The sequence below is a fragment of the Rattus norvegicus genome, chromosome 1 (genome assembly GCF_021556685.1).
Source record: "Rattus norvegicus strain SHRSP/BbbUtx chromosome 1, alternate assembly SHRSP_T2T, whole genome shotgun sequence".
Taxonomy (NCBI): domain Eukaryota; kingdom Metazoa; phylum Chordata; class Mammalia; order Rodentia; family Muridae; genus Rattus; species Rattus norvegicus.
The window spans coordinates 117,043,527-117,070,194 of NC_141534.1; the positions used below are offsets into that span (position 1 = coordinate 117,043,527).

A 26,668-nucleotide genomic window follows, 5' to 3' on the forward strand; every position below is an offset into this window, starting at 1 on the left:
TGGATGTTTGTGTATGAGTGAGGAATGTGTGTGTGTGTGTGTGTGTGTGTGTGCGCGCGCGCGTGCGCATGTGGAGTACCAGATGCCCTAGCCTGAAGTTACAGAGACGGTTGACTTCCTGTGGATGCTAGGAATAAACTTTGGGTCTACTGTATTTTATCTAGTGCTCTTAACTTCTGGGCTAATCCCACAGCTCACAACCAAGGAACTTTCATGCACATCTCTGCATAGATAAGAAAACCTTGGGAACCTGTGGAGAATAAGAAGATGTAGCTTTCATAAGCAGTTAAGGATTTTATAGTACATTTCTTAGTGCATGGTACTTTTGGCTGCTCTTCATAGATTTTGACAGCTCTTCATAGATATTAGAATCATGCAATTCCTTGCACGCTCCATAGACCTTTATAGAAACATACAACTAAAATTGTGAATGAAGTTTGAAACTCTCCCTTTTCATTGTTTTATTTGGTGTGATATTTTTCAGTTGCTACCTTAAATTTCTTTCCCTACTTTCTACTTTACAGACCATCAAGCATTCATGACATTCAGTGTGAGGCTGACCATTAATCACATTCCTGTCACCAGCCTGACAGCTGGAATATTTCTTATTTATTCCTCACAGAGATTATTTTATCAAAATGACTCAAAACAAAGTGGGTTTTATTATTTTTGGTAAGCAACAACATACATCAAAAATTCAAGTGTTATGGTTGTTTAACATTTTGATGTTTCTACAATAAAAAGTTTCCTACATGGAGGTGGGTATTAGCTCTGATATAATAAAATACATGGCAAAGACATTAGGTACAATAATAGAAAATGACACTTCTTACAATAGGCATCAAAATAGAAATATTCAGAACTTTTATTCATCAATGAGGAAAGATGTTTAATGGAGTCTTGGAGGCTAAGAGTGAAACAGATAAATTTAAATCATTCAGCATTTCCTGAAGGCTTTCTCAGAAGTCACTGATTGCTTAATGCCAGGGATACATTCTGCAAGACGCACCATGCCATTTCAGTCCATGAAAACACCAAGAATGCATGTACTTTAACCCATATAGTCTGTCTATGTCACACAGCCTTGTGCTGCTATGTCCACATGAAAAAACCACAAAGCATTCATTACAATGCAAGACAAGTCAACGTAATGAAGAAATGCAGAGCTGAATACATAGAGGACTCTTTCATAAGCACAGCATTGTAGTTCAGGATAAACTGCTTTCAGTAGGAGTGCACTGTTAATCACATTTCTATTACCAGTCTTAACAACTGCAATTTTTTTATATATTGATTCATCATTTACAGTACAGTTCATATGTAATCTAATAGCATAGTCACGGTCACTGTCTAGAACTACATGATATGTCGGACTGTATGTGTACCTAGTGAGTCTTGTTTCCATGCTTGCAAGCTTGAAAATGTAGATATGTACTCTTACTGCACAGAGGTCTCTTGACTGCCCTACCTTTTGAAATGGTTTAGTATCACAGAAGACTTTAGTTTCCTTTTTTTATTGGTTATTTTGTTTATTTACATTCCAAATGTTATCTCCCTTTCTCATTTTCCCTCCCAACTCCCACCCCTCCATTCTACACCCTCCCCTGCCTCCATGAGGATGCTCCCCACCCACCTTAGCCTTTCCCTACACTGGGGCACCATCCTTCATGGGACACAGGGCTTCCCATCCCATCCATGCCAGATAAGGCCAGCCTCTGCAGCTGGAGCCATGGATCCCTCCATGTGCATTCTTTGGTTGGTGGTTCGGTTCCTGGGAGCTCTGACAGGTTTAGTTGGTTGATATTGTTGTTCTTCCTATGGAGTTGCAAAACCCTTCAGCTCCTTCAGTCCTTCACCTAACTCCTCCATTGGGGTTCCTGTGCTCAGTCTAATGGTTGGCTGCAAGCATCCACATCTGTGTCATTAAGGCTCTGACAGAGCCTCTCAGGAGATATCCATATCAGGCTCCTGTCAGCAAGCACTTCTTGGCATCAGCAAGTGTCTGGGTTTGGTGGCTGCATATGGGCAGACTCTAGTTTTCAATAGATACCAATTTCAGTATTGGCTAGAAAAAATGTGTAGGACCACTATCAGTAAAATGCATTTAACATTTCTACTAACAGTTTTAGGAAACAATTTTATTTTTGTATAAAGTATGTCACTTTCCCTCAGCTCGTGTTAAACACACGACTGAGGCTTGGACTGCGTAACTACAGTTTCACATACTTTGAATATTTGATGGTCTCTGGGATCCACTGAGATTCTAGCTGAATAAAGCTGCAAGCCACACTATCTGCAGGGAGCTGAGAGATCATATATGCACATATCATCAGAAATGATAAAGAAGGCACACGATTTAGCATACCGGCCTTCCTCCAAATGTTAATTCACAGAAAACCATGTAACATTTCTCCTGGGTGCTTTTAGGGCTTAATTTTTCCTGCAATCATAATCTCCTTTTAAACAAGTGGTAAGGCCACTCTCACGAGTTACTATTGGCAGTAGCTATAGTAATAGGAACTGTTAAAATGTTCTCTGTAGTTTTAATACATTTTATTTTTTATTATTTAAGACCTTTATTAACAGGTGCTTGCAGTTTGTTGACTTTTTTGAAAAATCAAGTTGTAAACTTTATTATAAATTAAAGTTCTTTAAAAGCTCGATTTGACCAGATATGAAACAGTTTTTAAACCATTAAGGGTGTACTGAGAAAAACCAGACCTTTGGAAAAAAAGACGTTTGTCATGACCAAAAATAGACATCTGGTAAATGTAATAAAAACCCCAAGCTACATAAATAATTCAGATAGTTATAATCTATCTTGTCAATGGGCAAAAAGCAAACACTTAAGGTCTTCACTCTAAACTTTCTTCATTTTTTTTTCATTTTTCCTTCTTTTATAATGTTCACTATGATGAAATATTAAATTTTTTCAAATACTTTTTTAATTGGATATTTTCTTTATTTACATTTCAAATGTTATCCCCTTTCTTTGTTTCCTCTCAGGAAACCCACCCTATCTCATTCCCCCTCCCCTTGCTTCAGTGAGAGTGCTCCCCCACCTACCCACCCAATCCCTCCTGCCACCCTACCCTGACATTCCCCTACACTGGGTCATCAAGCCTTCACAGGACCAAGGACCTTTCCTCCCACTGATGCCTAACAAGGCCATCCTCTGCTACATATGCAGCTGGAGTCATGGGTCTGACGATGTGTACTCTTTTGTTGGTGGTTTAGTCACTGTGAGCTGTGGTATGTCCGGTTGGTTGATATTGTTGTTCTTCCAGTGAGATTGCAAACAGGTTCAGGTCCTTCAGTCCTTTCTCTAACTCCTCTATTAAGAACCCCGTTCTCAGCACAATGGTTGGCTAGGATCATCCACCTCTGTATCTGTCGGGCTCTGGCAAAGACTCTCAGGAGACAGCTATATCAGACTCCTGTCAGCATGCACTTCTTGGCATCAACAATAGGGTCTGGGTTTGGTGACTGTATATAAGGACATTCTCTGGATGTCCTTTCCTTCACTCTCTGCTCCACACTTTGTCTCCATATTTCCACCTATGAGTATTTTGTTCCCCCTTCTAAGAAGTACAAAAATATCCACACTTTGGTCTTCCTTCTTCTTGAGTTTCATGTGATCTGTAAATTGTATCTTGGGTATTCTGAGCTTTTGGGCTAATATCCACTTATCAGTGTGTTTTTTTTGTGATTGGGTTACCTCACTCCAAATGATACTTTCTAGTTCCATCCATTTGCCTAAGAATTTCATGAAGTCATTGTTTTTAATAGCTGAGTAGTACTCCATTGTGTAAATGTACTATATTTTCTGCATCCATTCCCCTGTTGAAAGATATCTGGGTTCTTTCCAGCTTCTGGCCATTATAAATAAGGCTGCTATGAGCATAGTGGAGCATGTCTCTTTGTTATAGGTTGGAGACTCTTTTGGGTATATGCCCAGGAGTGGTATAGCTGGGTCCTCAGGTAGTACTATGTCCAATTTTCTGAGGAAACACCAGACTGACTTCTAGAATGGTTGTACCAGCTTGCAATCCCACCAACAATGGAGGAGTGTTCCTCTTTCTTCACTTCCTTGCCAGCAGCTGCTGTTACCTAAGTTTTTGATCTTAGCCATTCTCACTAGTGTGAGGTGAAATCTCAGGGTTGTTTTGACTTGCATTTCCCTGATGACTATGGATGTTGAACATTTCTTTAGGTTCATGGCCATTGAATGTTCCTCAGTTGAAAATTTTTTTGTTTAGCTCTGTACCCACTTTTTTAAATAGGGTTATTGGTTCTCTGGAGTATAACTTCTTGAGATATTTGTAGATATCAGATATTAGCCCTCTATTTGATGTAGGATTGGTAAATATCTTATACAACAAAAGGAGGTCAAAGGGATATGAATTGGAAAGGAAGAAGTCAAAATATCACTATTTGAAGATAATATGATAGTATACTTAAGTGACCCCAAATATTCCACAAGAGAATTTCTACAGCGAAAAACAACTTCAGCAAAGTGGCTGGATATAAAATTAACTCAAACAAGTCAGTAGCCTTCCTCTACTCAAAGGATAAAGAGGCTAAGAAAGTAAATAGAGAAACTACACCCTTCACAATAGTCACAAATAATATAAATACCTTGGTGTGACTCTAACCAAGCAAATGAAAAATTTGTATATCCAGAACTTCAAGTCTCTGAAGAACAAAATATCAAAGATCTCAGAAGATGGAAAGATCTCCCATGCTCATGGATTGGCAGAATTAATATAGTAAAAATAGCCATCTTACTGAAAGCAATCTACAGATTCAATGCAATCCCCATCAAAGTTCCAACTCAATTCTTCATAGAGTTAGAAAGAGCAATTTGCAAATTCAATTGGAACAACAACAACAACAACAACAACAAAAAAAAACCCCAGGATACAGAAAACTATCCTCAAAAATAAAAGAACGTCTGGGAGAATCACCTTTCCTGACCTCAAGCTGTATTACAAGCAATCATGATAAAAAAAACTATATGGTATTGGTACAGAGACAGGCAGATAGATCAGTGGGATAGAATTGAAGACCCAGAAACTAACCCACACACCCTGGTCACTTGATCTTTGACAAAGGAGCTAAAAACATCCAGGAAAAAAACATTTTCAACAAATGATGCTGGTTCAACTGGTGTTCACCATGCAGAAGAATACAAATCACTTAGATCCATTCCTATCTCCTTGTACAAAGCTCAAATCCAAGTGGATCAAGGACCTCCTCATAAAACCAGATACACCGAAACTAATAGAAGAGACAGCGGGAAAGTGCCTTAGTTCATTTCTTATTGGTGGCATTTCATATTCATTTTTTCTTGGTGAATGACAAAACCGGATGATGGTAGAGTTGCTAAACTGGTATTTACTCAGCCCTGCTCTGCTCTGCCTCGGATTGGTTGAAATCCCAGCTGGCAGATTGACTGCTTTTGTCTGTTTGCCATGCTGTCATTCAGAGTTCTCTGGGACTCTCTTTGATTTCCTTTGTCCTCTTCATTGCCATCCTCTCTCGGCTGTCTTTGGTGTGGAGAGCACCTGTGTAATCACATTCTCTAACCCTGATACATATTCTGTCTCACTGGTCTACCTTGCTCTCCTTCACCCTAGCTGTCAGCGTCCTCCATCACTTCTCCTTGCACAGGGGATTGGAATACTGTGGTCCACGAGCCTAGGGTCTTCACGTGTAATAAGGTGAGAACCTTTGCCAGCGATAGGGCTGGAGTTGTTTGGCCTGGCCTTCAGGAGAGCTTTCCGATCCCTCATTCTTTTCCCTACTCTCACTATTCTGATAATTTTTCTGATAACTGCGTGGAGGACCCCTACCATGTGGATAGTGTCTATAATGGTAAGGTCTGCTGAGTATTTACTGCCTTGAACTGGAATTCCACCAGGGCCTGTAGCATTTGCTGCCTCTGCATCCCTTTCTCCTTCAACAACATCAAACTCCAGTCTCTCCATCTCCTACACTGCGAAGGTACTTCCTGGGGTTATTGTTTATGGCAATCTGGTGTACAAATAAGTCTTCTTTGGTGTCATTCCTGTTGATAAAACCATATTCGTTCCTTAGATTGAACCATTTTATTGTTTCCCAAATCTTTGGAGAGATGACTTTCTTGTTCCTGCCTGTGGCGCTTGACACCTGCACTGCTTTCTGTGGAGACAGGCATGTTGGCGTCGCTGAGGACAGCAGCTGCTGAGTCTTGGCCTGCTCCTGGTGGTTGTGATGGTGAATGGGCCCTGTGGCGATGGCGGCATCTCCTCGTGGGTGTGATTGTGACTAGGCCTGCAGAGGCAGTGAGGTTCTCAGGGCTCTCTGGGGTCTGCTCTCTGCTCATACATTTTATTTAAAATAGAATTAAATCACTCTCTCTTTCTCTTTCCTCTCTCTAGCCCATACTACAATCCCATTCTCAAACTGATAGCCTCTTTCTCTTTGATTCCTTGGGTAACGCACATGTATGTGCGCGCACACACACACAAAAGTACAACGTACTGAAACTGTTTTTGTTGTTTCTGTATGTATGATTACAGGGCTTACCAGGTTAATATTAGATAACCAATAAGGTGGTTTATCCCTGGGTGAAGTTTATTCTCTCTCTCTCTCACCATATATAAGTTGCACATAATGGGCCCTCAATAAAATTTTCCTCTTCCATGGTAATATGTCCATTGATATTGTTACTGTTCTGGACTTTTTATTTAGCTGTTTCTAGGGGAGACTGTTTTATATTAGATTTCCTTGTATTTCTTTTCTCTTACAATCTTTCCACTCTTCCACTTCTGATGTTCCCTGAGCCATAGATGTAGGGGTGGTTACTTAGATATAGTAAACAATTATAAAATAAATTGTTTTATTTAAGGTAGAAATATAAAAACCAGGAAAGGTATTACCACAAAGATATGTCCTATTTAGACAGTATTCTAAAATGCTCAACACAAAATAAATGGAGATACCAATATATAGAAGCACTTAAAGTGACATAAAACATTCTGTTTAGAAGCACTGTTTTTTCAAGAAATGAGTGGAAAGAAATCATCCATACCATTTAATCATCTGTCAATAAAAATCAGATCTAAGTGTTAAAAGAAATAATACCATAGCACAATACACTTGGAGCACATTACACATAAATATCTTATAGCTAGAGTGAGCATTGCAGAGAAAGAAATTATCGCAGTGAAGAATGATTATGTCAGAGAACAAGAGCATGTCAAGAAACTGGGCTGAAAGATAGGTGAAAATGAAATCACGGGGTGACATTTTGTCTCCTAGAAATGTCAGAGAAGCTATAGCCATTAAGTCTCATCAGCATGACTATATAAGCAAGAACTGAACAAACAAAACAACAAAATATAGGCTAAAACACAAAAGGAAAACCTCATGGGAAGTTAGCCCTAGACAATGATCTGTGGGATAACTAAGAAATGCTGAAACCCTATTCTTTTCCTTTCCCTAATTAGTTATCTGATACCAATGGACAGCACTGAAATCAAACACACACACACACACACACACACACACACACACACACACACACAGGTAACTTTTACAGACTAGGCAGAGTATATTAATATATTTAGAAGTGTGTGTCTGTGTCTATCTCTATGTGTGTTTGTGTGTGTATATGTCTTTGTGTGTGCCAGTGTCTTTGTATGTGTCTGTGTGCGAATAGATGTCAAAGGTAAGTAAGCAAGGGGCAGTGTTCAGAAAAGTATGGAGGAAAAAAGGAAAAAGTGGAATGCAATGTAATTATATCTTAGTTTAAAACATTTTTAAAGTACCCATAGTTTATGGAGCTACCTCTGAATATCTTATGTGGTCAGAGGCTATCTATCTGTATTTAGAAGTTCATTCTTACATATATTAGTTATATTTGAAAGCTTTGGTCTGTATATTATTCTTGATAACTGTCATTGGAGAGTCAAGCTTTATTGTGAGGTAAACAAAAAAGGAAGCCATGCATGGCCACTCTGTCACCTACAGTAGAACCCCACAGAGATCCTTTCATAGACAAAATGGTCCAACAAAAACATCCAAAGTTTCTCCAGATCTGAGGTCTGGAGATTTAGTTCCACACATATGGAATCATACTTAGAGACACACAGATAACACATTTTAAAAAGACATTTCAAAAGCAAGAGAACTAGAAAAACAGAAAAAGACAGAAACAAAACAAGCAAAAGCATTCTCCTGATGACTTGTTTTGATGAAGGTCAAACACTAAACTTAATCCTCTCACAAGAACTCGAATAATAATCTATGCATTTATGTATTTCTATGCTTCTACCTGATTACAGTTGGATTTAATCTGATACAATGAGAGAGCACTTCTATTATAATATGTCATTACAGCAAAAGTTTTATTTATTCAGAGGTTAAAGCAGCAAGCCATTTAGAGCCTGCTTCAGGTAGCTTTGAATTTTACCACTAATATTTCTTTTCATTAGAATGCCTCTCTATACACTTACCCACTGAAAATAAAGTTTGCTGTGATTATCACTCCACTAAAAATACAAATGCAAAAATTTCCATGCAGATTTAGGACAAAACCCAACAATTTTTTGAATCAGTAATGGGTGTAATCTTTATTACGCCAGTTATTGTTGTCAAGCATTTTAGATGCTTTGCACTTGTACCCTGCTTGTGTTAGGAATATTGCTATTGATATCACTTACCTTGTTGCCTGAATTTGGTGTATTTCTGCAAGCCTCAGGTGGTTCTATGCAAGTAAGTTCTATGCAAGGTGGTTTGAGCATGTAACAAGGTTTAAAATGGACGTTTCTGTTTTTTATGGAGGAGAGGTGAATGGGAGGCCACTCCCCATGAGTGGCCAAGCTGAACTGGAAGGATATTGCATGGAGGTCAGAGTAAAGAGGATCATTTTAAAAATGTCAGTTTGCTTTAGGCTTGGTATTGGTGTGCTGTGCACAGCTTTCCGCTTAGGATTTATAATGAATAGAAAGCAGTAAGACAGCAGAGTTCTGTGGTCTCTGTAGGAGGAAGACAGAATGAGGAATCCTGGGATGCGATTTCAAATCAGAGGAGGAGAACAGAAACCTTGGTTTGAAGGGGGAGGGGGGGTGCTAGTTTCCTGCAGTGAGATCTAACCAACTGCTAGGTTAAAAAAAAAAAAACAAAAACCAAACAAACAAAAAAACCAAAACACTGCCAACAGTTTTGTTCCCATAGAAAGAGGATCAGAGGCGAGCAGAGAGACCTCACAATACAACTGAAGAAGTGAAGAACTAAAAGAGCAAACCTGAGAGGGGGCATGGAAATGCAGAGCTGTGGTTCTCTGTACAAAATCTACAGCAGGGCAAGCCAGTCAAAATTCTAGACTAGATGAGGAAGATGTATTCCCAACCCAGCCCTGACTAAGCAGCTGCTGGCATCTGATAGCTGCTGAGACCGGGACTACTAGTAGGATTTGTATGATACAACAGAAGTACAGCACTGGCTTGACTTAGTTGGTAGTAAATGATTTTTAATTGGGATTAAAAAACATGAAATTGGCTGTAAAACAAATTGAGGTGAACATGAGAAAGTTGGGAGGGGAAATGGGTCATGTTTCACTATATACAAGTATAAATTTTTCAAGAATAAAGAAATTATAAACAAAGTCCTTGTTACAGTGTCTAATGCTGCAACAAAATACCATGACCTAAATTTCAAATAGGGGGAAAAGGGTTTATTTGGCTTATACTTTCACATTGCTGTTCATCACCAATACAGTCAGGACAGGAACAAAACAAGACAGGAACATAGAGGCAGAAGCTGATGCAGAGGCCATAAAGGGTGCTGCTTACTCGTTAACTCTCTGTGGTTTGATCAGTCTGCTTTCTTCCCAGGACTACCAAGCCAGGAAGGCGCTATCTAAAATGTGCTAGACATTCCGCCATCAATCACTAATTGAGAAAATGCCTTATAGCCAGATCAAACAGACACAAATACCCAAGGAAAATTTATTCTGTAACCTCTGGGAACTTGCTTTATAACCTTTATTTTTAATTATGTATTTGTGTTTTTATATGGATGTGAGGATGTACATTGGAGTGCAAGTGGCTGTACAGATCAGATGTTAGGTTCCTTGGAATTAAACACAGTTGGAAGATACACAATATGGATACTGTAGATAACACAGAGATCTTCAGCAAGAGCATTTGTTTGTTTAACTAATGAGCAATCATCCTCATTCCAAGAGCTTTTATATTCTTTTAATTTTTAAGATTATGGTATAGTTACCACATTTCTCCCTTTTCCTCCTCCTAGATCCTCACATATGTCCCTCTCCATTCTTCAAACCCACGACCTCTTTTTCTGTTTATTGTCATGCATATGTGTGTGGTATGTATGTATGTATGTATGTATGTATGTATGTATGTATGTGTATGTGTGTGTGGTTTTTTAACTCAATATAATTATTAAAAACAAGCAGAAATCTTATTAATTGTAGTATAATAAAAGGTAATACAAATCTAACCATACAGTGAAGAAATTCATTGAGAAAATGACCCTGAATACAAACTGAATGGAATGAATGAGATTTCACCTTCAACATTTTAATGCTCACACTTGACAGTTTATATTTATCAAATAATTCTGTATCCTTTGTAAGATTCCTGACCCTCACTCTACCAAAAGAGCTGTAAAGTGATACATAAATCACCTTGCCTTTCTATGAGAAGACTGATGTTGCTTTATGGCAATAAAATAACATTTATAAGAACTGTATATTCTCCCCTTTTCTCTAGTAGCTTCAGTGTGTTTTTCAAAGGATCTTTTTTGTAAACATGAGCTAAAGTAGCACACCCAAACACAGTTTCCTTTAATGTGTTGGTAAAGATCCATTCTATCTTTCACTGAGCATTAAATCAAGATAAATTAGAAAATTTGCTAAACTTCCTTATTATGCAAAATCATTAAGACTCTTATCAACTGAAGATTAGGCAGCACTTCAGACAATGTTTCATGTATAATTACTAAGTATTGAAATTAGAATATGATTGTGTTTTACAAAGTTCCAGTTATAAGCTTTGAAAGAGAAATTTCAAAAGTGTTTACAACAGTGTTTACAAAGCATGTTCTGCTTGAAAGACGTTATTGATTAGATGAATGTTTCACCCATTACAATGATTTCTATGAAAATATGCATATTTATAAACAAAATGATATGCTTCTCTTGTAACTTGGAATCCTGTGTGCAGGGCAGATCAGAGGAAAACCTTCGACTTGGGGGCCATAGTTAGTTCCCACAAGTCACATACTTTAGGTCTTATGACGCTGTGAGAAGCACATCGAAAGAAGGGACCCAGTAAAATCTGTAACAATTCACCACAACTGTGCCATGCTACCCATGCCATGAAGACTGAAAATGTAGCAGAGAAACATCCAGAACAAATTTTAACTAATTAGTAAAGGAAGATGCACAATTCTGGAAGGATTTTGTCCTCTTCTGGATTGTGCCGCATTTCTACTGAACACTCAAACTAAAGAAATGGGGAAAAAATAATGACAGGACAAGAAAAATGTGGGAAAGATGGCCAACAACAAAACAATATGATTGCTACAATTAAAATATTCATAGTTTAATTGTTCTGGAGGCATTTGGTTTCTAAATTTATTACTTATTTCATTTAAAAATATATTTCACTTTCATCATTCTGCAGTATGATGTTGAAATATTTCCCCCAGAGACTGAGATGCATAAAGATGTTTTCTATAAGTGTTCCAATCTTGTCTATTACTTAGAATCTCTTAGGGTGAGGTTTAACCTGCTCGTTCCTGGGATTTATTCTGGATCATAATAAATCAAATTGGATTTTCTAGTTCCAAGTCTCAGACATCCATATTAAAAAGCCCGTTCCCCACATTCACAGACTTGATTCCACTAGGCAAAGCATGAAAAAGTGAGAACAGACTTTGAATGTGCAAAATATCAAACTTCTTCCCTCTGTGATCATGAGCAAGTAGAAGTAGCTACTGCATTATGCCTTCACATTTTTTCTTCTGGCTCCTAAACAGAAATATATCTGGGATGTGTTGCCTTAAGAAACAGAAATAGTGTTTTCATATTAATACAACATATGCATGGTTCTTACAAGTTCCTCCACTTGTAATAATTAGTTCTAATTGTGTTTCATTGTGCTGAAATATGCTTAAAATTGCAATACATATTTCTTGTCAATTTGGACATTCTACCGCTTAGATCAGTAAAGTGATCCTTGTGTAGAAAAGAACGATTTGTGTAAGTTTACAGAGCCAAGAGTTCATGGATCTTTACCAAATATTTTCATGCTCCTTTCATTACACAGCGTGTTCATAGCCAGAAAGAACTACCTTGAGAAATGTTGCAACTGTTAACTTTGTCAATAAAAAACTCAGTGCTCTAAATTCTTAATGCAGAGAGAAGTCTTTATACCTATTGTTCAGTAAGGCTTGTTTTATTAATATTTATTGAAAGTGAAGATTAAAATAAAATACATCATACTACATTCTTTATATTTTTTTAAAACCACTTCCGTGGTATATCAAGAAGGTATAGAAAATTGATGAGTGAATTCTGAATAAAGAATAAACAGAGCCATCCTTCCCCAGGAAGTAACCCAATATGTATAGTTCTCAGCCCTCATCTAGGAAACTTCTCTGTTTCTTTATGAGAGATGAAGACTATTACAGAAAACAACCAACCAAAATGCAGAGTTGAGTGTTCGAGTCCTGTGGATACATCTACGAAGCAGCTTCTGCTCCTAACATTCATGGGACATTGAAAAAGAGATGGGAAGTTTGTAAATGCCAGAGAGTCAGTGTGTTTGCTGTGAAACTGTGTCTCCTAGTAAGGTCAGAAACTACACTCATAAAATCTCATCAAACCAACTGCCTACAAATGAGCTGAACAAGGACAACTATAAACATCCCAACGCGGACGGAGGAAAGCTGACAAAGCCTCAGGCCGGCATAATGAACTACGGGACTCTGAGGAATATTGGGAGTGGTAGAAATAATCTTATCCAGGGATAAACATACCAATTGGTTATTGAATATCAAATGGTCATCCATGAATACATTCATATAAGTAACCGAGTAGATTATATCTATCTGAGTATAAAAATAATTAATGAAAACGAGGTCATAAATTGAAAGAGAGCAAGAGGTGCAGTTTAAAAGAAGGGAAGGGAAAGGGAAATTATGTGATGATAATATAATCTTAAAATGAATAAAAATGAATAAAAAACTTAATTAGGTCATGTTGATCTTCAGATAGGATTTGAGTGTCAAACAATAGTATTCAATTACTGATGTTTAAGATAAGCAGTGTTGTAGCTGTGATATCACAGCAACCAGTATTGCAGATAAGATCTCATAGCAGCCAGAGTTTTTAATACTGAAATTGGGGTTACAAAATTTTAAAAAAGGAAAAAGGAAACAACCATATGAAGAAGCTGTCTACCAAACTCCAAGGAGAGCTAATCATCAAACAAATAGGATAGTGCTGAATAATTATATGTTAAATAACAAACCTGTATTAAAATTAGTAAATACGAAATCCTAAAATATATAAAAAGGTACCGAGGCTCAAAGGAAAGAAGAGAGGGAGCAAGGAAATGTGAAGATTAAAATGCTTGTCTGGTCCAGAAAAATATCTCCATAAAGTATCTATGACCTATGGCGTTTACTAATAATAAAAAGTAAGCTTGTGGTAGAGACACATGCCACAGAATGCTAACTAAATAGTGACATAGTGACATATTCTCATTGCCTCATGTCAGGCTGGTGCTACAGTGCAGATGGATTTACCATCATTTTCGGGAAGGGAAGACTCAAAGACGTTCTCGTTTTTTCTGTTGGGTGTCCTGTGTGTATTTCTGCTTCTTGTCTTGGTCTGCAGAGGGACAGGTTACCATTTCGTGCTTAAATGGGTCAAACCTAGTAATGAGTGTCTTATTTTCATCTTGTTTCTGAGATAAAATACCCTGACAAAAGTATAAAGAGATAGGGTTTATCAGGGAGCATAGTTCTAAGATACAGTTCGCCATAGTAGGGAAGTCAATGAGGTAAGAGCTTAAGTAGCTGGTAACAGCAAATCCAGAATGGGAAAGCAGATAATGATGTTTGCTGCTGCCCAGCTTCCTTTCTCAGGTTATACACTATAGGATCTCAGCCCGGGAACGGCGCCAAGTACAATGGCTATGTTTTCTTACTTCAGTTAAAGCAATAATTCTTGACAAGCATGCTCAGAAGCCCATAATCTATGATTCTCCGGGTTCTTTCACATTTACAATTAACACTAACCATTAAGGAGAGTTATCAAAGTCCTCTGTCTTTCTCTTAAGGTTAATAATTCTGGCCTTAAGGCCCAACCTTTATTACCAGTTACCTACCACCACCTAATTCCATTACCGTAAAAGCCAGAAAACATTTTTTCCTAACTCACAGTAAAAGAGTCAATCAATGTAATGTTTGTTTGAAGGGATATATAAGAAAAACACGGCATTAGCTATGGAATAAATCTTTCTAAGTTGAAGAGTTTAATCATATTAAAATGAAATATATAAAAAGTCACAAAAGAACCATCCTATAAAATAACTGATTTGTGAACTTCAAATGCATCATAGACAAAGAAAAACCACAAAACAGGTTAGAATAGCTGAAAGGCAGTAAAGAAAGAAGTAGAGTTTTCATTTGGAACTTTTCATACTAAAGAACATTTGGGGAACATATAGGAAAGGGAAATGTGATCCAAAATGAGGCATTGGTGATATATTGAAGCTTTTTCCTTTATTTATTTAGTATTTATTCTGTGTTGATAATATCCCCCTTAGCAGGCTGGAACTTCTCAAAAGATTCCCAATTTTATCCTCAATTCCCTGCCACCACATTTAATATATATAGCAATACAACGATAATAACAATAACCACCTATGGTCAGAGTGTGAATATTTCATGAATGGCAGGTAAAGTCCCTTCAACGCCCATCCCTGTAGTGTGCATTTGACTTATCTTTTCTTCTTTTATGGACACTTTACTGACATGTGGTAAATTTCAATATGTTTAAATGAGTCACTTTTATTAGTTTTATACTTTTCAGGCTTGACAGTACGAAACGTCATTTAACCAGATGCTAAATTGTATTTAATAAGGTATTTAGACATATAAACAATGGTTGAGCTTCTAGGTTCATGTGATGTGCAATGAAGTTGTTCTGTAGATATTTTGAACATATATAACTCAGCGAGCAGAATTACTTTTAAAGTGATTATTTGACAATTTTGTGTGTGCACAAATATACTTTGGTCATATTCAGCTCTCAGCCCTTTTTCTTTTTTTCTTTTATTTATTTATTTATTATTTTAGTTCTTTTTTTTTATTAACTTGAGTATTTCTTATTTACATTTCGAGTGTTATTCTCTTTCCCGCTTTCCGGGCAAACATCCCCCTAATCCCGCCCCCTCCCCTTCTCTATGGATGTTCCCCTCCCCACCCTTCCCCCATTGCCACCCTCCCCCCAACAATCACGTTCACTGGGGGTTCAGTCTTAGCAGGACCAAGGGCTTCCCCTTCCACTGGTGATCTTACTAGTATATTCAATGCTACCTATGAGGTCAGAGTCCAGGGTCAGTCCATTTATAGTCTTTAGGTAGTGTCTCAGCCCTTTTTCTATCCCTCTTCATACTTTCCCAAGTTCCTCTGCAACTTCTAACATCTCTCTCCCACTATTATGTTTATTTGGTTTGGTTTGCTTTCATGGCCAACAGAGATTAATTAGGGCCACTAGAGCATAGATGCCTTGTCAGTGTCTAACCCACTGAAGGAAACTATTCACCTTAACCCATAGCCATCAGCCTTGCAAACTCTCCAGGAAAAGGACAGACCCTATGATCCCTTCACCTATCAATGTTAGAAAAAATGGTGAGTCAAGTCTTATTCAGGTATTGTGCACAGTTACTGTGAGTTCACAGGATACAATGGATATATTCTCATTTCAAAACACACCAAATTATTCATCTTTTACATTCTTCTTCTTCTGAAATTTTTCCTGGATTTTGAAAGAGATGAAATGGATATCCTCCTGTGTGCAAACACCTAACTGTCATTCATACTCAGTACCTTGCCCACCGACAAGACTGTCTTACCTTTGGTTCACTGCAAAAAGAAGTTGTTCTGACCAAGGCTGGGGAAGAACTGCTGTATTGGTATAAACATAAACATAAATATTTAGGAGGCAGATTGACAATATGTTCATTCAGCACAACACCATATAAACTACACACACACAGACACACACACACAGAGAGAGAGAGGGGGGGGGAGAGAGAGAGAGAGGGAGGGAGGGAGGGCGGGAGAGAGAGAGAGAGAGAGAGAGAGAGAGAGAGAGAGAGAGAGAGAGAGAGAGAGAAATTGAGGGGTGCGGCTTAGAGCCTTTATTCAAGGATTTTCTGAGCCCTGAAGTACATAGAGAAATGCTTCAACAGTCATTATCAACATCTAGAATGAGAAATACGCTATAGATGAAATGAATAATTTTAAAATGACTTGTGGAAAATTTATGTCTTCTAGGTAAAAATCTTCCCTCCTGGAAATTCACTGAGAATTTCCAGGTTTATGAAATTCATTGTGAACTTTTACAATGAATGATGCAGGTATTAAGGGCAGGGAGAATTTTGAATTTCAGTTCTTATGAACTGTTTCAATTCATGTCATGTCTTTGTCTATCTCCATCAAGATAGATCTTGTTATTTTCTTTAAGACTGAATAATTTGCAATTTGGATAATTTTAATATCTGTGATTATGTTTTCTTAGTATCTTTATATTTCCTTCAATGTTCCTTTCTAATTGGGTCTCAGAGCATCTGTGTTGATCCTCATAGTGAAACTGTGAATAGCAAAGAAATATTTCCAAAGCAATTAAATCAGGTGTGGAAGTGCATGTCTGATGCCCAGGAGTCAAGGAGTGCTGGTAGGAAGGACTGAAGTTCAAGGTCACCCTTGTCAACTTAAGGCGTGACAATCTTCAGTGTCCATGCTGCTGGTATTTAGTGTAATCAAGATGGTTAGATCATATCTGTCTCATACCCACAAACCTCAGGAATATTATTCTCTACTTGTTTTATTGTAGAGAAAAATTAAGTTGGTGTAAATATTGGTGGCAATTCCCTATATTTTACAGAATTTGATAAGGTGTAAATTGGTTATACCCTTTATATTCTTTTGCTATATTCTTACAAATATCAGTATGAAGGAGTGGGTACTTTAATGCGTTTTGAAGTGGGTAAACATTTTAGGAAATTTATAAAATTTTGAGACCAGTGATACTGTGTTACTGACAAAGGATTTGGGCGTGTCTCTGAGACAGTAGATTAGGGATGTTGGAATATTTTTGGAGCAAAGAGATTTTAGGACTGCTGAAAAGTTTATTACCTGTTCTGAAATTTTTAATGATGAAAATGAAAGGCTTTCACGTTGTTTTGGGCATTTTGAGTTTCTTTTTTTTTTCACAGAGCATGGGCTTTTATCCCAAATTAAAAATCGCTTTTTTTTCACATCACTGTATCTTGCCTGCATGGGTCCTGTTTGTAGCTGAGGATTTATTTTTTCTGTATTTAGTACTGACTCTATTTTAACTATAGCACTATGAAAGAATTGAAATCATAATTATAAATATGAGGAAATTGTGCTATAGGTTACATTTCAAGAGTAACTCTTTCTCCAAATTTGCAATATCTGAGGCCTCATATCTAATTTTTCTATTTTGTACATATTCTTCAAAATAGTTAATTAGCCTACAAGCCTGATATGATAGTATTTGTAATCAAGCGTTTGTAATGTGGAGACAGGAAGACCAGAAATCAAGACCAGAGTTGGCTACATAACCAGTCTGCTTCTACCCTGAGATATAGGAAATCCTGTCCTGAGAAAAATAAAAATAGAAAAACAAAATGATAAATGTCAAGTAGACTCCGACTTAGGTTAGAAACAGACCTGTCTGAGTGTTTTTCTCCAACAGTGAGAACATTTATTCCAAACACAATTTTCTTTGTATTCATGGATATTCAGTCAATATTATTTTTGAATATATTCTATTCTTTATTAATAGATTTCCACCAGTAGCTATTTAATTAAGCCATTTAATTAAGAAGCCAAAAACTTCTAGCCTATAGAGATTCATATTATATTAAGATGGTTTCAAATAAATAAATAAAGTCAGATTATGAATCATTAATGTCCCAGATCACATATACTGCTGATATTTGATGTGATGTGATTCAATATTGATTGATGAAAATATCAATCTTAGGCTTCTATCTCCATGGGGGTATTTTGCCATTGCTAAATGACCATTGCAAGACTCCTGAAGGAAGCTTTTTCATGACCTATCTGCTCATTGGCATTGCACCATTAAACCACAACTTCTTTTAAAATCAATATGAATTCTTGTGATAGTGGCAAAGATTTTAAGATTGAAAACTATGAGGTGCATTTGTGTGACAGTCAAACCATAACTGTCTCTGTTTCTCTGGTCTTTTATGATCCGATAAAAACTTAAAAGTAGAGTAGGTCAGAATGCAAATGAAATGGCTTCTCATGCTTGCTTCTGATGACATAGTCAATTAATATAATTAGAATATTTCTGGATGGAATCCATGCTCTGAAATTTCTATATATAAAGTGTTGGCTCAAATATCACGCCAAATATTCTGTCATATTTTATCACAGAAGAGGAAGAAAAGTAGTTCACTGTCCTACTTTTAAAGGCCATAAAGGAAATGAAGACAGCAAACACTTCTAAACGGGATGGCACCTTAAATCATGGTAGGAGTAGCAACTGCTTCCTCTGCTTGTATTTAAATACCAACTTATTTTTAATTCACCAAAGGTTAATATCTCAAATACGTAGACTGGGTGCATTTTATGATGTTTTTCATAATCAGTTAATATTTTTCTCTTGAATTCTTCTTGTGTCTATCCCCCTGCTTCTTAAGTTTAAAACAGTAATTTTTATATAGAGATCAGGATTTCAAGATGAGAGATAGATACAGTGAGTTTCTGCCACTTTGAGATGTATTGCATGAAATCCTGCTTCAATTTAAGACAAAATTCAAAATGATAAGCAGAAATATGAGTAGACCCAAATAGTTTAGAACCATTACAAGTCAAAACTTTCTCTACAGCATCAACCTGTAACATTGCTCTGGGTAAAGGTCAAACATGATATCCGGCAAACCAGTTCAATTATTCAATCTTATTTTTGAAATATCTACAAGTTTCTGGAAAAGGTCATATAGTTTAAAATTATTGTTAAGTGATTTATTTCAAAGTCTGTCAAAAGACCAAATGAATGGTTTCAGAAAAATTCTATCTCTAGTAGCCTATTATTTAGGTCAAGGTTTATCCTATGTTCTCTAATTACATAAATTATTTATTATTTTATTTTATTTTTATTGGTTATTTTATTTATTTACATTTCAAATGTTATCCCCTTTCCTTATTTCCCCTCCACAAACCCCCATTCCATCCTCTCCCTCTGCTTCTCTCAGAGTGTTCCCCCACCAACTCACTCCCAACTCATTTCCCAACCATTCTCCAACACTGGGGCATTGAACCTTCACTGGACCAAGGGCCTCCCCTCCCACTGATGTCAGATAAGGCCATCCTCAGGTACATATGCAGCTGGAGTCATGGGTCCCTCCATGTGTACTCTTTAATTGGTATTTTAATCCCTGGGAACTCTACATAATTATATTTTTCAAGAATAAGAAATTTCCTAGCCAAATGTTATTTTTAAACTAACCAAAACTCAATAATCTTGCAGACTAACCAGGGGTTTACAGGACCTAAGTCAATACTGATTAAATGCAATCATGTATTATTTATTCCAAAACTGTCATCAGATGTAAGGTGCCATTGTTTGTTCTTAATGGCAGAATACAGCATTTCAGAAATCACTTGTAAGTGAGACATTATGCTGCTGTTCTATGTCTCTGAAATTCTTATGTGTGGCCCTCGCCTGCAGTGGGATGACATGAGAAGATAGTGTCTTTCTGAAGTAATTCAGTCAAACAAGGCCAGGAAAGTAGAGATACAAAGACAAGACTTGTCTTAGTTTGGGTTACTGTATTATGATGAAACATCATGACCAAAGCAACTTGGAGAGAGAAGGGCTTATCAGCTTATATTTAAAGGGTAAAAAGATATATACTTCTGCATGATAGTCCATCACTGAAGAAAGTAACTCAAGCAGGACTAGAACCTGAAAGCCGGAGCTGAAGCAATGGCCATAGATGAGTGCTACTTACTGGTTTGCTCAGCCTGCTTTCTTACTGAATCCAGGCCCGTGGATGGCATTACCCATGGAGAGCTAGGTTTTCCTACATCAATCATTAACTAAGAAAACACCTGACAGGCTTGCTGCTTGCAGCCTGGTTTTACATAGACATTTCATTAATTCAGGTTCCCTCTTCTCAAATGTCTTGCGTCCAGTTGACATGAAACTAACCAGCACAATATCAACACCTATGATTATGCTGAGGAACGTGACTCAGCTTTTCTTTCCCCCTTACCATAGAAGACATAGGAAGAAGCAAGAACTGACCTTCAGTTGACTACAAATATTCCATAATGAACATAATATTTCTTTTTCTGTACAGCTGTATAAAATACCTGTTGTCCAAGTCTTTAGATTCACTTACATAGATCACATCAGCCCACCTATAGTAATACTGAGAGCAGGTTTTTATAGAAAGTAAGTAGGTAAAAAACAATGATAAGAGAAAAAAACAGGAAGAGGAAAGTATTTAAAAAGAATAGTCCATGCATATTTGTTCTCATGCTCAATCAGATAATCAGCTTGTAGAAAGAGAGCAGGCTAGATATAGGCTGTATATGTACACCTGTGTGTGTGTGTGTGTGTGTGTGTGTATCAAGTTGTATGTAGTAATAAATGCAGTACATTATAGTCATTTGATAGTTGTTTTCTAGAATAAACAATTAACTTTAACTTCATTTTTCATTAATTCTTTACAGATTCATAGATCCATAACATCTTATTTCCTAGTAGTCAAATTATCTTCATTGAGATCCATAAAATGTCCTATTCCAATTATGATGAGAAAAAGTTTCTTTCTTTTTTTTCATTTTCTCTTTTTGTCTTATTGAAAATATTCTTTTCTCATCCAATATATCCTGATTACAGTTTACCCTCCCTCTACTGCTCTAATTTCTTTCCACATGCTTGGAATCCCCTACTTTTCTGTCTACCATTAGAAAATAATAGGCTTCTAAGAGACTACAACAAAACATGACAGAATAAAATAGGAGATGAAATAAAAACATCACATTGAATCTGAATAAGACAGCCAAAAAAAGGAAAAGATTCTCAAGAACAGGCACAAGAATCAGAAACCCACTCGTTCACATACTCAGGAGCAGCATAAAAATACTTGGTGCAGACCCATGTATGCCCAGTGCTGCCCATTATTGGTTACTCCTACAAGCTTTGTACCACCATACCTGTAGCTCATTTTACAGGAAACACGGATTGAGAATTCTGTCCTTGATTTGGTATTTATGTTTCTTTTTTGGTAGCCAAAAGAGTACCTTTCTGAACCAAAACCACTAGAACATAGGGATGAAGATTCCATGTAGGCAATGGCTCAACTTCTCCATGTTTAATGAGTGGTAAGAGTGCGAGTCTGGGCAATGGGGCCTCCCTTGTCAGTTTGCAGAGAGGAATCCACTGTCTTAGCAATGGCCTGGGTTGTTTGGGGGAATTTTCATGGGATCTCTTAGCTAACAACTCAGTTGAATGTAATTCTGTCCTGGCACCAGAAGCCTCTTATTGGTTCTTGTTGTTATTATTTTTTAAATGATTGGGGCACTGAAACTTTTAGATCTATTGTGTAATTTAAATCAATAATACCAATTTATATTCTGGCTTCTCTGATTGATGGTCTTGGCCATCATTTGAACACTTGATTAAAATGCACAATGAATTTTTCTATTTTGGTGCAATCAAAAAAGGAGTTAATTTGAATTCCACTTAGCACAGCTTTTGACATACTGATGACCCTCTCCAGACCTCGTTCCTAACCATTCATTGTGTTTTATCTTATTTTTCTTAAGTTCAAATTCACATTACATTTAAAATGTTCATGTCTCATTGGTTAGATTCTGTAGTTTTGTTTTTGTTTTTTTTTTTTTTTGGTTCTTTTTTTGGAGCTGGGGTCTGAACCCAGGGCCTTGTGCTTCCTAGGCAAGCGCTCTACCACTGAGCTAAATCCCCAACCCCAGATTCTGTAGCTTTATATTTACCTCCACTGAAGTACCCCTCTAACTCCGGCCTTTCAAGTCCACTAATCACATATGATCTCATCATTCTTCCTAGGGGGAATAAACCAATGACTAGAAATTGTCCCAGAAAAATAATATTCACACTCCCACTTATTATTTATTCAAGTTGGCTTTGCCTACTCTTCTGAGAGTGTCCTCTCCAGGTATTATTGAGACTGCACCTAGGGTGTGGCTTTTAAAAACCCTCTTTGGTCTTTCTGAAACTGAATGTTGTTATCTAAACGTTATTACCTTCCCAGAATAGAAAGCATAATTACATTTATGTCTTTCATGTTTACGTTGATAAATCAAAACTAATATACTGAGGGATGCCTTCCAGTTTGAACAATAAAACTGTTCTCAAAGAGCATAATGATTTCCTAGGTAAACAGATAACTTAGATGTACTTATTTTCTTTTTTTGTTTTCACTGGTGGAAAATATTTCTAAGCAGTAGCCTCTATCAAACCTAGAAAAAGTAAAATGTAAAATGATATCAACTTTTCCTATAGGTCTAGCTGAGCAGGAACGTTTGGAAAAATAAAATTGTTGTTAGCAAATGTTTGGTTATTTTTTTTAAATCCACTGAGAGCTGGAAAACCCTAGATTCAGGCTTCCCCCATAACCCATCTGTGTGGATTACCATAGGGCCTGTATGGAAGGAACCACTCTGCAAAGGAGAATCATGAAGACAATGAAAGATCTGAGATAGTAGAATTGAACAAAAACAAACATTTAATTCCAAAAACAATATGAAGAATTTCTCTCTTACAGCTTTTGGGTGGTCTCTGACTTTCTAATTTTCTGCCATTTATTGACTTGTCTAACTCTGATTCACAATGCAGAGTTTTACTGCACATAGTACATGCAAACAATGGTAGACACAATCTCATTTCTGTAGCTTGTTACAATGCACAATGTTGTTGTTATCTCCATTTTCTTCCTGTTAATTAGACAATGTTGGAGAAAAAGTACTATTTTGATCACTCAGAAGGCATACTTATGGGTCACCTACAACAAAGGATACTTTCACACGATACAATCATTCGTTAAGTTGCACTAATAGAATCTCTATATGCAACACTAATAAGACATAATTAATGTAGAATGAAATAGAACTCTGTTGATTATAACAAATTATACTTTTTTATTACTTTTAGAACACTGGCCTTGTACCATTATTACTGATCTTAGATTCTTTGATCACACATAGCTAGTTTTCTTGAATTCCATATCTATTCTCCCAATCCTCCCACTCACTGTTCAGTATTTCATTTTTCCTTCTTCAGCTAACAAGGTGATCTGACACACTCTAGGTATTTTATTAAGTTCTATACCTGTATATTAGGTAAATGTTGACTGGAAAGAAATGTCCAGAGACTCTCTTGTTTTTAAAATGCTAAATTAAAAATATACCAATTTTATTCTACAACAAATTAAATGAAATAATTTTAATATAGATTTTGGTGTGTTCTAACATTATACGATTTGCATAGTCACATTTGAACAGTGGCAAACGGTAACTCGTTTTGAGAATCATGACGTCAAGGGGATTGCACAGTACTTACATAGGCAGATGCTCTTTTGACAAACGATGGCTCATTATTCACTGTACTTGACTTACACATTCATTCTCTGTAAGGACATACATCCAACCAACAGTCTGGACCAATTATAAAAGTTAAGCAAAATATGACAGAATTATCAACATCGGTGCCAAAATATGAAATACTTGAGGGAAAATACTGAGGAAACATTTCACAACCATAAGATGACTAACTTTAAATAGACAAAAATACCACCAAAAGCAAAGCTAGGAAGCTGGAACCTTCACTCAACCACAATGGAAAAGAATTCAACCAATAAATAAGACTAAAGTATAGGGAGCTGCGAAGTCCCACACCCCAAAGATGGCGCCATTTTCTGCCTTCCACCTTCCCGATGGTGAGCGCTCCTTAAGATAAACAAGTCCCTATTTGGCTAGGCCCGCTCAGCCTGGTCGCTTCCACATAGATACAGCCTATCCGCTATCCCACGTGGCTTGCTAGGATTGGCCAGCGCTAGTTATTTAAGTGTGGTGCAGGGTTCCCTGTCGTCAGAAGCTTTTACAAGGTTCCTGAATAAACTGCTTGAAGAAGATCTTCGCTGGTCGTGTCTTCCTTGCTGGTTGAGGTTGGGCGCGACACTAAAGAACAGTTTGGCCTTTCCTCGACATGTTAAACCTAGGGAACCGTAAGGCCCACGATTATGATACCAGTTAAATGTGCAACAGTTATTGAAACTCATGTCCTGCACAGGATTGCACATCAATGCTCATGTCAGCATTTTGTTCATAGTAGCCTAAAAGTAAAAGTGCACAAAATGTCAACAAACACAAGAAAAGAAATCGAAAATGTGGCATGTTGCTTAACTAAAATACTCAACAACCGAAAGGAATGAATCACAGCATGGATGATCTGTAAAAGCTGGAGATTCTACTATACCTACCTGGTTATTCGTAAAGTTTCTTGCTTTCAAGAACGAATAGAGCCAGAGTCCAATAAATGAGTAAGAATGACAAACGACGTATTTGGTTTTGCTTTTGTATGGAGATGCTGATCAGTGTTCGCACTGGAGCTAAGTTCCCCTTTTCTGTTTCTGATAGATCTGTCTCAGACAGCCAGTGTCCTTACCCTTGTCTCTGGGCAGCTACAGTAGTGGGTTCTCATCTTTATTTGGTATTAATAGGAAAGAGTAAACAGCAACCTATGAACTCCTCAGATTCTCTTCGGCGATTCTTGTCTCTCAAACCCTTCGCTATAACCAGGCAATGATATTATAATCAGACAACATCATATATGAACTGGTTTAGGCTGGCTCATAAGTTGTATTTTTCAAGATAGAAATAACTGACAGTCATGAAAATGAGCACCTGTGTTCCAAAATTGTCATGCTTTGTCATGAAAACAGGTTCAGATAAATAAACAAAACACTTTTACCTTCCATGTTAAAATGGCCAAATTCCACTTGTGAAACAGAGATCACTCTAAGTGGCATACATGTATTAAAATGTTAATCTGTGCTACCCAAATAGACATGTTCAATATGACCATTAAAATAAATCCAGAAATAAAATGTGATATTAAAATAATTGTAGATTTACGTAAATCCCACATGGGGGTATCTGCTGAGTACATTTTGAAGTGAGAGTTTTCCCTTCTGGCTTCTCTATGTCCCTTGCTTTATACACATCATGCAAGGGATAAAGTGTAGATACTGTAAATAGGTCTTATGCTGGGACAAGTATCACTTAATAGTCTGTGTCCAGTGGGGCAGTGACATTCAAAGTTCTGGGAGTCAGAACAAGCTCGACTACACTAACACCTTTGGCCCATACACTTTTACACTTTCAAAAAGCTTTCTACCCACCTTCCCCTTTACATTTGAAAACTGCTGAAAAGATGATTAGCCTGGCTCATTTAATCTGAAAAGCTCTTTGTATCGATTAGATATATACACTTTGCTTTTGTTAATGCTTATTGACTCTAAGTATTGGTTACTTCTCACGCTGCTGTGATCAACAGCTGAGAAAAAAGCAATTTAAGGAAGGAAGTGGCTCCCAGATTAAGGGAACAGTTCTACATAGTGGAAAAGTCCCTGTGCGAAGAATATACAGCAGTTTATCACATTGCTTTCACAGCCAGGGACCAGAGAGATGGATGCTGGTGGTCTAATGCTCCAGCCCTTGAGACAGTGCTGACTATATTCAAGAGACTATATATTGAGGGAGGAACCTTCCTCCCTCAGTTAAACTTTTCTCGATAGAGTTTCATAGGCTCACGTGGTCAGTCTGACAATGAAAGTCAACCCAGCAGACACAATTAATTTTCTCACTTTCAAGGCATAATAAACTGCCGTCACCTAAGCATTGGTTTAGAATCTAAATAACTGTGTGCATACAAACATTTGGTCTCATAAATTTATTCATAATAAGTACACAGTAAATCGTGATTTAAAAGTAGAATATAGAGGAAATCAAGTTGTTGCACCTTCTTTTGGAGCACCAATAGAATGTTTGATGATTGAAGGGAAAGGAAGAGCCTTTCTCCATGTTCTTCCAAACCCAGGCACTGCTGCACCCTTTCCTATTAACACCTCAGGTGGCCTTTGACAGGTTCCCTCTGTTCATATTAAATGTCTAAAATGTAATTTCCAGTGTGTGTGTGTGTGTGTGTGTGTGTGTGTGTGCGTGCGTGCGTGCGTGCGTGCGTGAGAGAGAGAGAGAGAGAGAGAGAGAGAGAGAGAAAGTATATATTTAGCCATCTAATCCAAAC

At 37.2% G+C, this 26,668-nt stretch overlaps 1 protein-coding gene and 1 pseudogene across 6 annotated transcripts in view; one reads left to right on the top strand and one right to left on the bottom strand.

The window, feature by feature from the left end:
• Positions 1-26,668, top strand: part of Luzp2 (leucine zipper protein 2) — a 400,419-nt gene that overhangs the window by 236,869 nt on the left and 136,882 nt on the right.
• LOC148007363 (B box-binding protein pseudogene) lies at positions 5,402-8,789 on the bottom strand (annotated as a pseudogene).